This window comes from Hydra viridissima, unplaced genomic scaffold (genome assembly GCF_058129835.1).
Source record: "Hydra viridissima isolate aposymbiotic clone 2 unplaced genomic scaffold, HvirCarnegie_v1 scaffold_10, whole genome shotgun sequence".
In the NCBI taxonomy this organism is placed as follows: domain Eukaryota; kingdom Metazoa; phylum Cnidaria; class Hydrozoa; order Anthoathecata; family Hydridae; genus Hydra; species Hydra viridissima.
This window is the reverse complement of record NW_028324309.1, coordinates 676,267-689,120: the sequence shown is the minus strand read 5'-3', so window position 1 is coordinate 689,120 and position 12,854 is coordinate 676,267. Positions and strand designations below refer to the sequence as shown.

At 28.8% G+C, this 12,854-nt stretch overlaps 1 pseudogene across 1 annotated transcript; it reads right to left on the bottom strand.

The window, feature by feature from the left end:
• Window positions 1–8,555: 8,555 nt before the first annotated feature.
• LOC149882500 (uncharacterized) lies at window positions 8,556–12,091 on the bottom strand (annotated as a pseudogene). The gene is made up of 3 exons (XR_016444654.1): window positions 11,697–12,091; window positions 11,302–11,471; window positions 8,556–11,082 (listed from the first exon to the last, which is right to left on the bottom strand). The product of XR_016444654.1 is annotated as an uncharacterized LOC149882500 (transcript).
• Window positions 12,092–12,854: the final 763 nt, after the last annotated feature.

Genomic DNA, 12,854 nt, shown 5'->3' with positions numbered 1-12,854 from the left:
AAGAAATAATAAAAAATGACACAGAGATGTGCATTATAATGGTTGAATCAATACAGAAAAATGCGTTTCTTTGCTATCGTACAAATTAACATTAACTATATAGCTATTGATTATTCTTTCAAAAAAAAAACTTGGTAAAGTTTTTATTTTAACTTTTAACATCTTGATTAAACTTTTAAGCATTACCATGATCATTGAAAAAGTGGAGTAGGAGCGAAATTTATAATTCACTTTTTAAAATAAATGGTATGTAAGCACGCTTTTTAAATAATCAGAAAACTAAAACGAGGATTAGTTAATAACAGAGGCATATTGATGAAGCATTAGTAACCTTGTTTACAAATTTTTTTGATACATTCCGGATAGTCTTTCAGATTTCTTATTAGGTTGCCTGTCAGACATTCACTTAGATAAGTGTTACTTTTAGAATGATATTATTTTGATTTGGTTTAAATATTGTTGAATAAAACATGATACATGTTTACTTTCGACATATCAGCCTAAGTTCGTCTTAGAAGTTGCATCGAAAAATATAAGGTAGCATTTTTCAACGCTGCATGTTTTTGATTTAAACAATTATTTGATTGATGTAACTAACAGAGAAATGTAATTGTGTTCTGTCGCTAGTTTTTGTCTACCCAACCTTTTTTGATTTTGTTAAGAAGCTGAAAAACATAAATAACGATTTTCATTTGCTATCGCAAGACAAATGTTGTAAGTTACAAATATGTAAATAACGCGGCATTGGAACATTAAAAAAGATCGGGACTCATGATTAAGTGAAAAGATATGACGCTTTGAAAAAATATCAGCGTAATGGAAATTTATAGAATAACAACTTTAAAGATCAAACATTAATGATCTTTGATTAACATTTTTTAAGGATCAAGTTTTTAGATCTCAATAACAGATAAAACATTATTATTATATAACATCATAGAAAGTAAGCTTTAAAGATAAAACTTTAATTATTACCCATTCTAAAAGAAAATCATAACATTGTAAGCACCACCAGCAAAGCTTTTGTCTTAAACTAACCCAATAGTAGCAATATCGTAGCACTTTGTGTGATGAAATAAAGTTTAAATCATTAGATAAATGTTATCTTTATTCGAGCAGAAAGTTTTTTATTTTTAGCAGTTATCTTATCTTACTCTATTTATATCAATAATAATATTCCTAAAATACTCTTTTCTTTGAGAGAAAATTATCTTTTAATAAAAAATATCAATTTTGAAGCAAAAGAATGATGATGTTAGGAGATGATCACATAATAACTAATAACAAAGGATCGGACTAAAAATGAGAGTAGATTTCTATGTAGCAGAGATGAATTATGGAGTACTTTTAGTCAAGTCAGTTTTTTTCTAATTATGCAAAAAAGCTAACGAACAAAAATCACAAAAATAGATGCCATTAAATGTCAAATGTTAAAAGCTACAAACATATAAATAACGCTGCATCAGAAGATTAAAAACAAGTAAGACTCATAAATGTAAAAATTTGGAGCTTTGAAAAGAAAGTTTATGCGTTTGCTTCAAACTCTTTCGCACAAATTTGATGCAGAACTAATATGAATATCCATATTCATATTAGTTCTGCATCAATATTTGATGCAGGACTAATATGAATTCCAGCTACTTCGTTGAGGCAGGAATACCCTAAAAAATAAAAGTAATTCCGCTATACTTTGCCAGCTTTTTCTGAAAGAGGGCAAAAAAAGTATGTAGCAAGAAATTTTTGTTGTGACATGAAATATTGCAACTACTAATTTGCAAGCCGTTTCTGAAAGAAATAACAATCGTTTACATTGATATTTAAATAAATCGTTGTAGATGACACATGAGGTATGCTTTCGGAAAAAAATTTAAAAGTATTTAACAGAAACTATTTGCTTTTTAAAGTTTTCTTCTGCTAAAAATTTAGCAGAAGAAAGGAAAATCTATATGAAAGGCATTAACTATTTATATAAGTTTTTCTCAAAAATAAAGTTCTGAAAAAGTATTTAAGTTAATATATATGTGCACATAAAAATTTTTGTTGATATTGTTGCGAATTTTATACTATAACTTTTCATTTTTATTTTGAATGATAAACGCAACATAAATGATTCACTTATAAACAAAAAGCAAAAATTATCATGTAAACAGTGCAGGTATCAACATTTGTGCCATTTATGTCACAAAAGTTCAATTTGTTTGAGTTTCATAAGGTAACCATACCAATACTTCAGGAACTGTGGTTTGTTAGATTTGTTAGGTCTTGTTGACACATAAAACCAAGAAGTGTATCTTTTCTTAATTACACACCAGTTATCAAGTTAACATATTTCATGAAAGGTGCAGTCTTACTGGTAGTGAATGTCGTTTTTAAAAGTCAAAAACTTTAAAATAGGAGGTTCTATTATCATTTTGGTGTTCTCGTTTTTATGTAAAGATAATTGTACGCTAATTTAAATACTTTAAGTTATCATACATTCTTTATCGGATAAAATTAACGTGTTGATAATTTCTAAAGATTTTAAAGTCCTAATTACAAATATTTGATTGATTGACTATGCTTTTAATTATGTGAATCATATGACAATTAAATCAATAAATATTAAATCAACCATTCATTGTACTTAATGCTATAAATTGCTGGTTCTAATTACAAATATGTGATCGATTGCCTAAACTTTTAATTATGTGAATCATACGGACAAGTAAATCATTAAATAATACATCAACCATTCATAATACTTAATGATTTAAACTTCTGATTCACTTCGGTACAAATATATAGTTGCATGAATACGCTGAAACAAAATTTAAACTCTATAAAAATACAGAAGTGACTGTTTTTCATGACGTAAAACGCGCGACAGTGTTGTGTGAACGTACTCCCCTAACTAAATCGATACTTAAACTATTGGTATTGATGTTAACATAATTGACATATATAGCATATTCAACATATATGATAACTATTTGTAAGTTTTAAGTTACGCTGAAGCTATTTCTATTATCTGATATCAAGAGCAAATGATAATTGAAAAATGTTTTCTTTTTTTATTAAAAGAAGAGGTTGTTTCTGTAAATACATAGAGGGAACTTAAACATTTTCTCAGCAGCTGCAAAATTGTTGGACATAATCATTTTCTTTGATCAAAAAGAATATGTTAACAAAATCTCACTAGGTAAACAGAACATTAAACAAAGATGACAGCAAATGAATTGCGTCCACGTTATGAAGAAATTCCGAATGATTTTTATAGTAATATATTCACCGCGATTTCTTTAGTAATTAGCTTACTTATATTGACATCGTTAATCATTGGGATAATTAAATCAAGAATAAGAAGGAAAACGACAGCAAATGAAATACTTGTATTACATTTAGCATGAAGTGATATTGCGGTTGGATTAACTCATATACCACTTTAATTAGCTTTTTTACAATAGGAAGAGAGCTTAGTTGTAGTACTAGGAATGTGATCGGGTTTCGGACATAATTTCCGTTATCTTTTTCATGCACTAATGTGTCAACAATATAGATTTTGTGAGGGCGGCGATTTTATGTGTTTTATTTATTTGTGTATGTGTTTGTGCGAGTATGAGTAGGTTGATGGTAAAGGATATTAGGGAGTTATGGGTCAAGGGTTATGTGAAAGGGGTATATGGAAAATTGAGATCGATATTATGTAATGTATTTCAATAAACGTTCTATTAGTGTGTAATGGTTAGCACTCTTTTATTCATTAAGTTACAAAATACAAACAACGGTCTCTTACTCTACTTTTAGTGTTCAATATTTATTTTATCAATAATTCCTCTTTAGCTCTTCTACCTTTAAACAAATATATTTCTTCTTACTTTTTCTTTATTGAAAACGAGGAAACTTCTGCTTACTATTCTTCCATCGTTTTTCCTTCTGACTTCTATTTATTTCTTTACTTCCTCAGTTTTATCAACAATTTCAATTCTTCAATAATAAAACTCTTTCTCTAAAAATTCTTCTTAAAAATCCTTCTTAAATATTCAGACTTCTCTTCGTTTTTTTTTTATATATGGACCTTTTTCTCCTTCTTTTTTGTTTACTAAATAAACTGTCTCTCTCTCTCTCTCTCTCTCTCTCTCTCTCTCTCTTTGTTTATTCAGAAGTCATTTTGCTCCTTCATTTCATGAGAAGTCCTTTGTTACTGGTGAACAGTAAAATTTAGGATTTTTTTTTGAAACGCTCTAACTTTGCAGTGGATCAATATTTTTTGATAAAATAAAAAACAACTCTTAGATTTATAATCAAATAACTTATTTTTGAAGTTGCAATAGACTTGTTTCACCGTTTCATCTTACAAAATTAGGCTTTTGATACACCCCTCCACACATATTCTGTGCAGCATTTATATCTACTTTCTTCAAACAATACTTGATCCGTTGTTATAATTCATCAACTGAGCTAGTTTCTCAATTGTTCTTATAAACCATTCCCTTCAAAATTGACCAAAAGTTCTTAGCTGGACGAAGTTGAGGCAATGCAGGAGGATTATCGGCTTTTTGTACTAAAGTGATGTTTTTTGAGATCAAGTAGCTTGCCACTGATGTAGCATAATGGGCCAAAGCCAAGTCAGGCCAAAACTCAAAATTACCCTCAGGATGATGTTTTATAATAAAAGGCATCAGTCTTTTGATAATGCACTCTTTCAAATACATATTTTGTTTGACAGCAAGGCCCAAAGGAACAAAATAGGGTTTTGAGATGCCTCGAGAATTACTAGCCGTACCAGCATTTTCTTTTCAATCTTTGCTTTGGACTTGTATTTCGCACCTCAGGAAACTACTTTTGGATTGCTTGAAGAACTCAAACGTTGGGTATTGGCAACGTTTGAGTTCTTATCAGAGTGAGAAAATGTGAAGTATGATTCATCATCAATTATGAAATCACACCCATAAAATTTTCTACATTATCTGCCAGAACATGTTTGTAACTTGAACACTTGCTCAGGAGTACGGGCTGAAATAGTCTGTTTTTTTCGGTAAACAATATTTATGTGTGGCTGAATTGTATACACAACGTGAGATTGGCTGCACTTGAGCTTTCGAGCAATTTGCCGGGTGGAAATGCCGGTTTTTGTCATTATTTTAGCTTTTCGACCGGAACCAACAACAAGAGGTTTTGATTTGCTTTTTTCCCACATTGAAATGTATCTGTAAATGCTTGCTCTTGGGTGATTTTCTTTCAAAAAATGATCCAAGACGACTTTTCTACCTTCCTTGAAATGCAAATCATAATACCTGTACACACGATCAATCAAACTTTCACGCTTTATTTTGATTTAGATTACAAAATAGCAAGAAAATTTTCATAAAACTTTGCCAGCAGCAACAGAGAGTGGGCTCTAAAATAGAAACAAATGAATTAGTGCACAAAATATTCAAAAATAAAAACCGTTAAAAAAAATCTCAAATTTTACTGTTCACCCGTTAACTTAATTAATGAGCTTTTGTAGTTTGCATTATTATTTGTTTCGTTGCTATATCTATTTATCATAATTTACCTGACAGGTAAATAAGTCTATGCGTGCTCGTCTTATCTTAATCGTTATTTTAAATTTTTTCTTCATTTCGTCTTATTGGGTTATCGTTTATTAATATGACAGGGTGAATAAGTCTCTCTATGTACGTCTTTTCGCTGTTTTTAACTTTTCTCCCTCTTCACAATAGAGCGCTTTCTCGTTGCTTTGAAAGACAACAAATGCTGTTGTAGATTTTTTAAATGAACTTACTTAATACCGATCATCATTTTCAACTTCACGTTCTTGTGGGAATTACTTATTTTGTATGGATACCAACATCACAGTAAAGCTTCAAACTTTTTCTTCCCATCAAGTTTAAGTGCTAATTTATTGTTTACACTTGCGTTCAACACGGCACTATTGATTGTTATAAGAAATTTACTCAGATGAAAGGCCATTCAATTTGCAAGAAACATGATTGTAGAAAAGAAACTTTCAATAGCTATGACGATAATATCATTTTCACTCATTGTGGCATACATTCCTTTGGTAGGTTCCTTTTACTATATACAAACAAATGTTGTTATTCGCACTTGGAAGTCTTTCTTTGCAAGTTTATGTTATGGAGATACAAACGAGTCGGTTTAATTTCCACTGTGAGTTTCTTATACTGATATAAATGTTTCAACTCTTTATATATTGGCAGTGTACATTCACCACAAAATGAGTGCAAAAATAAAAGAATGCCATGGTATCAATAAAAAATTGATAATAAATTAAAAAACATATACCAAGCTATTGTTATAAATGAACAAAATTTGAAACCACGATAAAAAGCGGTTTTCTGTTTTTTTACTTTTATCACTCTTTTCTCGATAATTTCGGAAACCGCACGTTTCTGCAACTCATTCTTATACATGTTTTTAATAAACACCTAGGCTACAATACTACATTAAATGTAAAGCGTGGGGAAGCGTGGGTAACTACCAAAAGTCTCAGTGAACTTGAAGAATATTTTTTTTTTTCATTTATTTTTAGTTCAAATAATTACTCCTAAACTGAACCATATAAGTAAAAATGTATAACTTTCTTAAAATCTCCATAACATGAGCTTTTCAAAAATGTATAATACTTTATACTTATTCCTAGAAAGTTTTATAGAAAATTCACTTTTAAAGTGATGAAGCGAACAGGTTTGAAATGAACATCCGCAAAAGTAATAAACAATAAGGCTTCAAATCTTTTATTTTTACGTAAAATTATGTGAAATTCCTGCATTATAGTAATGATTGACTATTAAACTATTAAATAAAATTGAAATATAATGACAGTAGCGACATTAGTAAAAAACATTTATGATATGCTGTTGCTCTACAATTTTCCACCGTGCGGCGGTTATTTTTTACTGTTTTTCTCCCACTTGCTAAGATTTATGAGATTTTTAAAAATTATTTAATATGCGGATGTAACGAAAACACAATTACTCTATCTGTTTTAAGCGTTCAAATTTTAAGGAGTCTTAAGCATTCAAATGTCCATAGAGCGAGGTAATAATTCTTGGGTTGAAGAAGAACTGAAGGTTGGAACATGCCAACCCAGATGGACTAAAGAAATAATTAATGGTATTCATAGTGAAAAATCTTTTGGTGGAGATGAAATGAATGATATTGTTGAGAGAAATGTAGGTTGCCATCTGGTATTGGCTGGTCCAATGATAGATGGCTACCTAAAAGAAATCGGTAAAGCATTTATTCGTAAACTAGCAAAAGGAAAGACGACTGGTTTAGCTCCTTCAGTTTCATTGTTTATTCCATGGGGAGTTATGAAAAATAAAGTAACTCTGATGAAAGCGTATGGTTGTGCTTGTAGCATGATACAGACACACAATAACAAAAACAAAAAACTCCTAATGAAAATAACAACCATAGAAACAGCTAAAAAAGTTTTTGATCCTTGTCGATTTGATGGAACAAATTTTTTAGCAAAAAGGATGTTTCACAAAGTTAATCAGGAAGGAAATAAAAAAAAACGCTTAGCATTTAATGGTAGCGCAGAGATTGTAATAACTGAAAACACTCCAATTCAATTTGAATACTCACACATCACATAATATATAAGATTAAGCTTTTACATTCAAAGATACACTGCAGATTATTTTGTTGTTGATACTTCATTACAAACGTTAATGAATCAATAGTTTGTGAACTTTAAATATAATATATATATATATATACTATATATATATATATATATATATATATATATATATATATATATATATATATATATATATATATATATATATATATATATATATATATATATATATATATATATATATATATATATATTAAAACTTTAAAATCAACTTAATATATTAATATTAAGTTGATTTTAAATTAAAATGTTTATAAGACAAAGCAGCCATGTATTACAAAAAGTTGTAAAATAAATGTTTTAAATATATGACAAGATAAGGTTATCAACTAGTTTGTTTTTAATTTGTAAATCCATAGACACTCCAACTTCATTAAAACAAACTTTTAACATCTCTAGTTTATTTTTAATAACTTATAGCATTAAAATTGAAACATCTCTAGATTTTTTTAATAAACATATTACATCTCTAGTTTATTTGTAATATGTAAATAACTTAACTAAAAAAGTTAGTTATTTACTATTGTTAGTAAAAATGACCATCTTTTTTATTTCAAATCAATCCGATTAAATCGAATGCTGATCTCTTGGAAGGGGCATTTGATATTGAATGTAACAAACAGAACCATAATATACATATAACTAGTTGTTGCCCCGTAAACTACAGGTCTGGTAGGTCTAATCAGTAAAATCACATGTTATATGCGCTGTAGAAAATCCCTTGTTCCACTGCTGGTAGCTTAAACAGTAACTTAGGCCTAAATATTTGAAGAAAAAAAAAAAGCTAAGGCCTAAATATTTGAACTCAAGGGGCAATTGTATTTAATATACATTGATATATAATAGCTTATGGGTGTGCTAACACCATGTCAGAGGTAAAAACAGAATAAAAATATACATATAATGATCGCATACCTATTTGTATATATAGGTTTATCTATTTAGTTAAAAAACCCTCTAATCTTCTAATTAACTCTGCTTTGTTTCCACTAGTACTTTTACTGCGTAGTCTTAATTCATCCTTTAATTGTTTTAAAGAAAGTTCTCTAGGAATAATATCAATAATTTGATTTTGTGCGTGTGATGTTAAGTGTTGTAAAAGTTTGTTATTGTCACCAAATCGTTCAATGCAAACTTGACATTGGTATGGTTTTAAAATAGCCAAAATGTCTTCAGTTAATTCACCTTTTTCGACGCATTGCATCAATGGAACTGCAAATATGCAACAATCACAAAGTTGCTCTGTTACAAGTTGTCGTGAACAATAGCATATTGATTCACTATCTAAGTTAGCTGGTACTCTTGATTTGTAGTGTGAGTGATAAGATATGTTCATAGGAAAATGATAAGGAAGATAAAAGTTTCTCACAAAACTAGATCTCATCAGCTGATGCCATTTACCTTGTTCGTCACAAGAAACTGATCGATTACTGTTATTTTTCAGTTGTTGCTTTAAAGAAGAATGTTTTGATTCTTTTCCCTGCATTGATAAAACTCCATAACCAACATTATATTTTGTATATATGTATATTTATCATTATATTTTGTATATCCATTGCATGATATGGTACAACATATCCCATTGTCCATACAGTACTTTGGCAGCTTTCCGGAAAAAACAATGAAAACAAATTAAAATACCTGCTGCAATACTTAGCAACATCTGCTGAATAATTTTCTGATGTAATATTATACTTGTTAATCAAAACCCCAGCATCACGCAAAGATTCACATACTTTAGCTAATGCAACTCTTTTAAGTTTTTGAATATTGCTTTCGCCGGCAATCTGTAAAATGTCAACAAGGCGAAAACTATATTGGGCTAAAGAAACCACTTGAGCTCCTATTAGCCTTGTTTCTAATTTTTTCATTTGTTTACTTTCATTTTGATAATGTTCTCTAATATTCTTTGCTAGAAACTTTAAACCGCATCCTAACTCATCTGCTTCTTTAGGAGGGTTACTTAAGGTACTTATAAATTGCTCAAAAACTCCACGACGCACTGATTCTTTATAAATTAAGTCAAGAACGTGTTGCCAATTATTTATCTCTAAATGAAGTGGTTCTGGACGAATGGAATCAGCAAATTTTCCAATACGTGGTTCCCCAAGTTGTCGAATTCCGTTTTCTGCCATAAAATTTAACTTTTTATTGTGTTTTGCTGATTCTGAAGCAATCACATTTTGTGTGTTCTCAAACTCTTTTAGCATCGCTAATTCCTTAATTCGTGATTCCATGGTAGGTACCTGCCATGTGGCCTCGGCACCTCCAATGGTTTTATTACGTTGTGTTAATTCACTCTTATGCACGTTTGCAAAAGGTGAAGGATATGTTGCACTTGTAGGTAACACATTTGCAGCAAAACACAACCATGAAATATCAGCTGATGGCACAAATTCAAAACTTGTTTTGATGTTGTTGATGTTGAGTACATTGCCTTCAATTAATTCCATTTCTTCTGAATGTTGCTTCCACAATAACTCGCATACTTTATCTTTTTCACTAGCTGTTATCATATGTAGTGGATAAATAAACTCCCTACTGCAGATACGTTTACCAAAATTCCACATTGATAAAGTCCTGATTGTCATAGTTTTTTCTTTAGACTCTGGAGCTCCATCATCGGAAAATTCAACAACAAAATGGTTAATGTTTCCATTAAACCAAACACGTTTTTCGTTTAAAGTTTTAACTTTTAAATTTAAATCAGCTATCATTGTCACTAATGCTGTCACTGTTCTTGATACTCCACTATAACCTGGAATTTGATGGATTTCACCGATGTCCAATGACTTTACAAACTTTTCAACAGTTTCATTTGAAACATTTGACATGTTCAATTCAAAGTTGACATCGCCATATTGAACTGAATTTACAGAAGAAATATTTGAAATATCAGAAAATGTGGATTTCTGTACTTTGCATATCATGTTGTATTTACGTCGAGATAAATAAGTGGCATATTTTAAAGCAACTGCTTTGTATACCAGCTTTACTTTTAATATAATTGTTTGAAATTGATCCATGTAAATTTTCAAGGAAATTTCGTCTTTTGTAATTCACAAATAACTGCTCCATTAATTTTACTGGGGTAATACTACATAAAAGATCCCACACACCATAAATAGCTCCATAGCTGCCTCCATGAATAAACTCCATAATGTTTTGTGACTCAGCTCGTCTTCGATATTTTGTTGAACATGCTGCATCATTAATCATAAAGTCAGTTGTAGGGTTATTTGACCGTTCAGTTCTTGCATATTGCTTTTGTTCAATCAGTAATTTTACTTTTTCATACTGGGCGTTTAAAGCATTTAACTCATTTTCAATTTCTGCCTGTTCAGATATGGCAGCATCAATACTTTGTTGAATAGCTTCTTTATCTTTTTTTAGGGTAACAATATCATCATTCAATTGATTTGTCTGTGATACTACAAAAAAGAACAGAAAGTTGTTTAAAAAATTATAGAACTACAGGGCGTTAGCTAACACCCTCAACTAATAAAATATTTATGTATATATAATATATATACATAAATATATATATTATATATAAAATAAATGTATATGTATTATCAGTTAGATAAGAAAAAGTCTATATAATTTTCACTAACTGTACTATTTGTCAATATAATGAGAAAATTACTAACCTTTAGCTGCATTCAGTTGGGAAAAGACTTTAATATTTTGTAACAAGTTATCTGAAAACAATTGTTGCTGAACAGGTGAAGTGTTCCAAAATGACTCACTAAAGGTACGTTTAGTGTCACATTTTGATTTATGGTTTGCCAATTTAGAGCAGGTTTTTCTTTTTCCACATCTTTAAAAAATAAACACGCTAAGTAAACAAAACTATGAGTGTAATGCAATTTACTCTAATTTCATAATTTAATTATTTTATATCATAGGTGACTATATATATATATATTTGTTATGTGTATACCTAAGTATACACATAACATATAATAGTAAGTATACACACTATATATGACATTTATCACATATATAATGATTTTTATATTTATTGAGTAGAAGAATAAAGTACCTTTTAAATGTTATATTTTCAGACATTATTGAAGATAGATAACAATAATCACTCTCAAAAAACGTGTTACAATCTGTACCACCTGTTTCAATCTGTCTTGGCTGCTGTTGCCACAATCTCCCCATGTTACAATCTTTTTGTTCCACCAAAAAAAATTCAACAATGAATGACGTAATGATAATAACTAAGCTTTAGTCAAAATCATATAATAAGAATCAGAATATAACTTATAGTCTGAATCTTACTATATGCTTTTAAGATTTCCCTACTTATAGTATCCCTTATATTATAATATGGTATAACTTAATATCACTTAAAGTAAATTTTATTTAAAACATGTTACCCCATAAACATAAATCATTAATGTCACTCTTTGTCAATCTCAAAAGGAAAGATACCTTACAATTATTGTGTAAATGTTAGGGTATTTAATAAACTTTGTAATAATATAAATACTTAATAAATATATAAAACAATAAATATATAAAACCAATATATTTATTAAATACCTTAACTCTGTTTATAAATTTAAAATAAAATAACCTTAAAAAATAAGGTTATTATAAGGTTATTTTATTTTTCTATATATATATATATATATATATATATATATATATATATATATATATATATATATATATATATATATATATATATATATATATATATATATATATATATATTATATATATATAATAAATTTAGTATTTAGTTAAAAACAGTTAAAATTTATATTATAAATATTAACTGTTTCTAAATCTGAAAATATTTAGTTTAATAAAACAATTATCATCGAATTGTGCAAAAGTTATTTATTTATTATTTAAATAAGTAATTTTTTCTAATAACAAAATCACTTTCCCTACCCTACAACATAACCTTATTATTTTTATTTTTACGCATCGAATCATATAATAACACCGAAAATAATATATCTGAAATTCATAATGGTTTCTAGGTCATCGATAAAACAACTAACTAACAAACTCTTAGATAGCCTTCATCCATGATTAGTCATATGATCTGATAATTCCCGCATAGATTCCTAATATGTAGATCTACAATTCCAGTTTACAACATATATCTTCTTTTAAGGGATGCCGTAAATAAATTTGTATTTTGTAAAAAAACAGACATTTTGATGGTTATTTTGCTTCA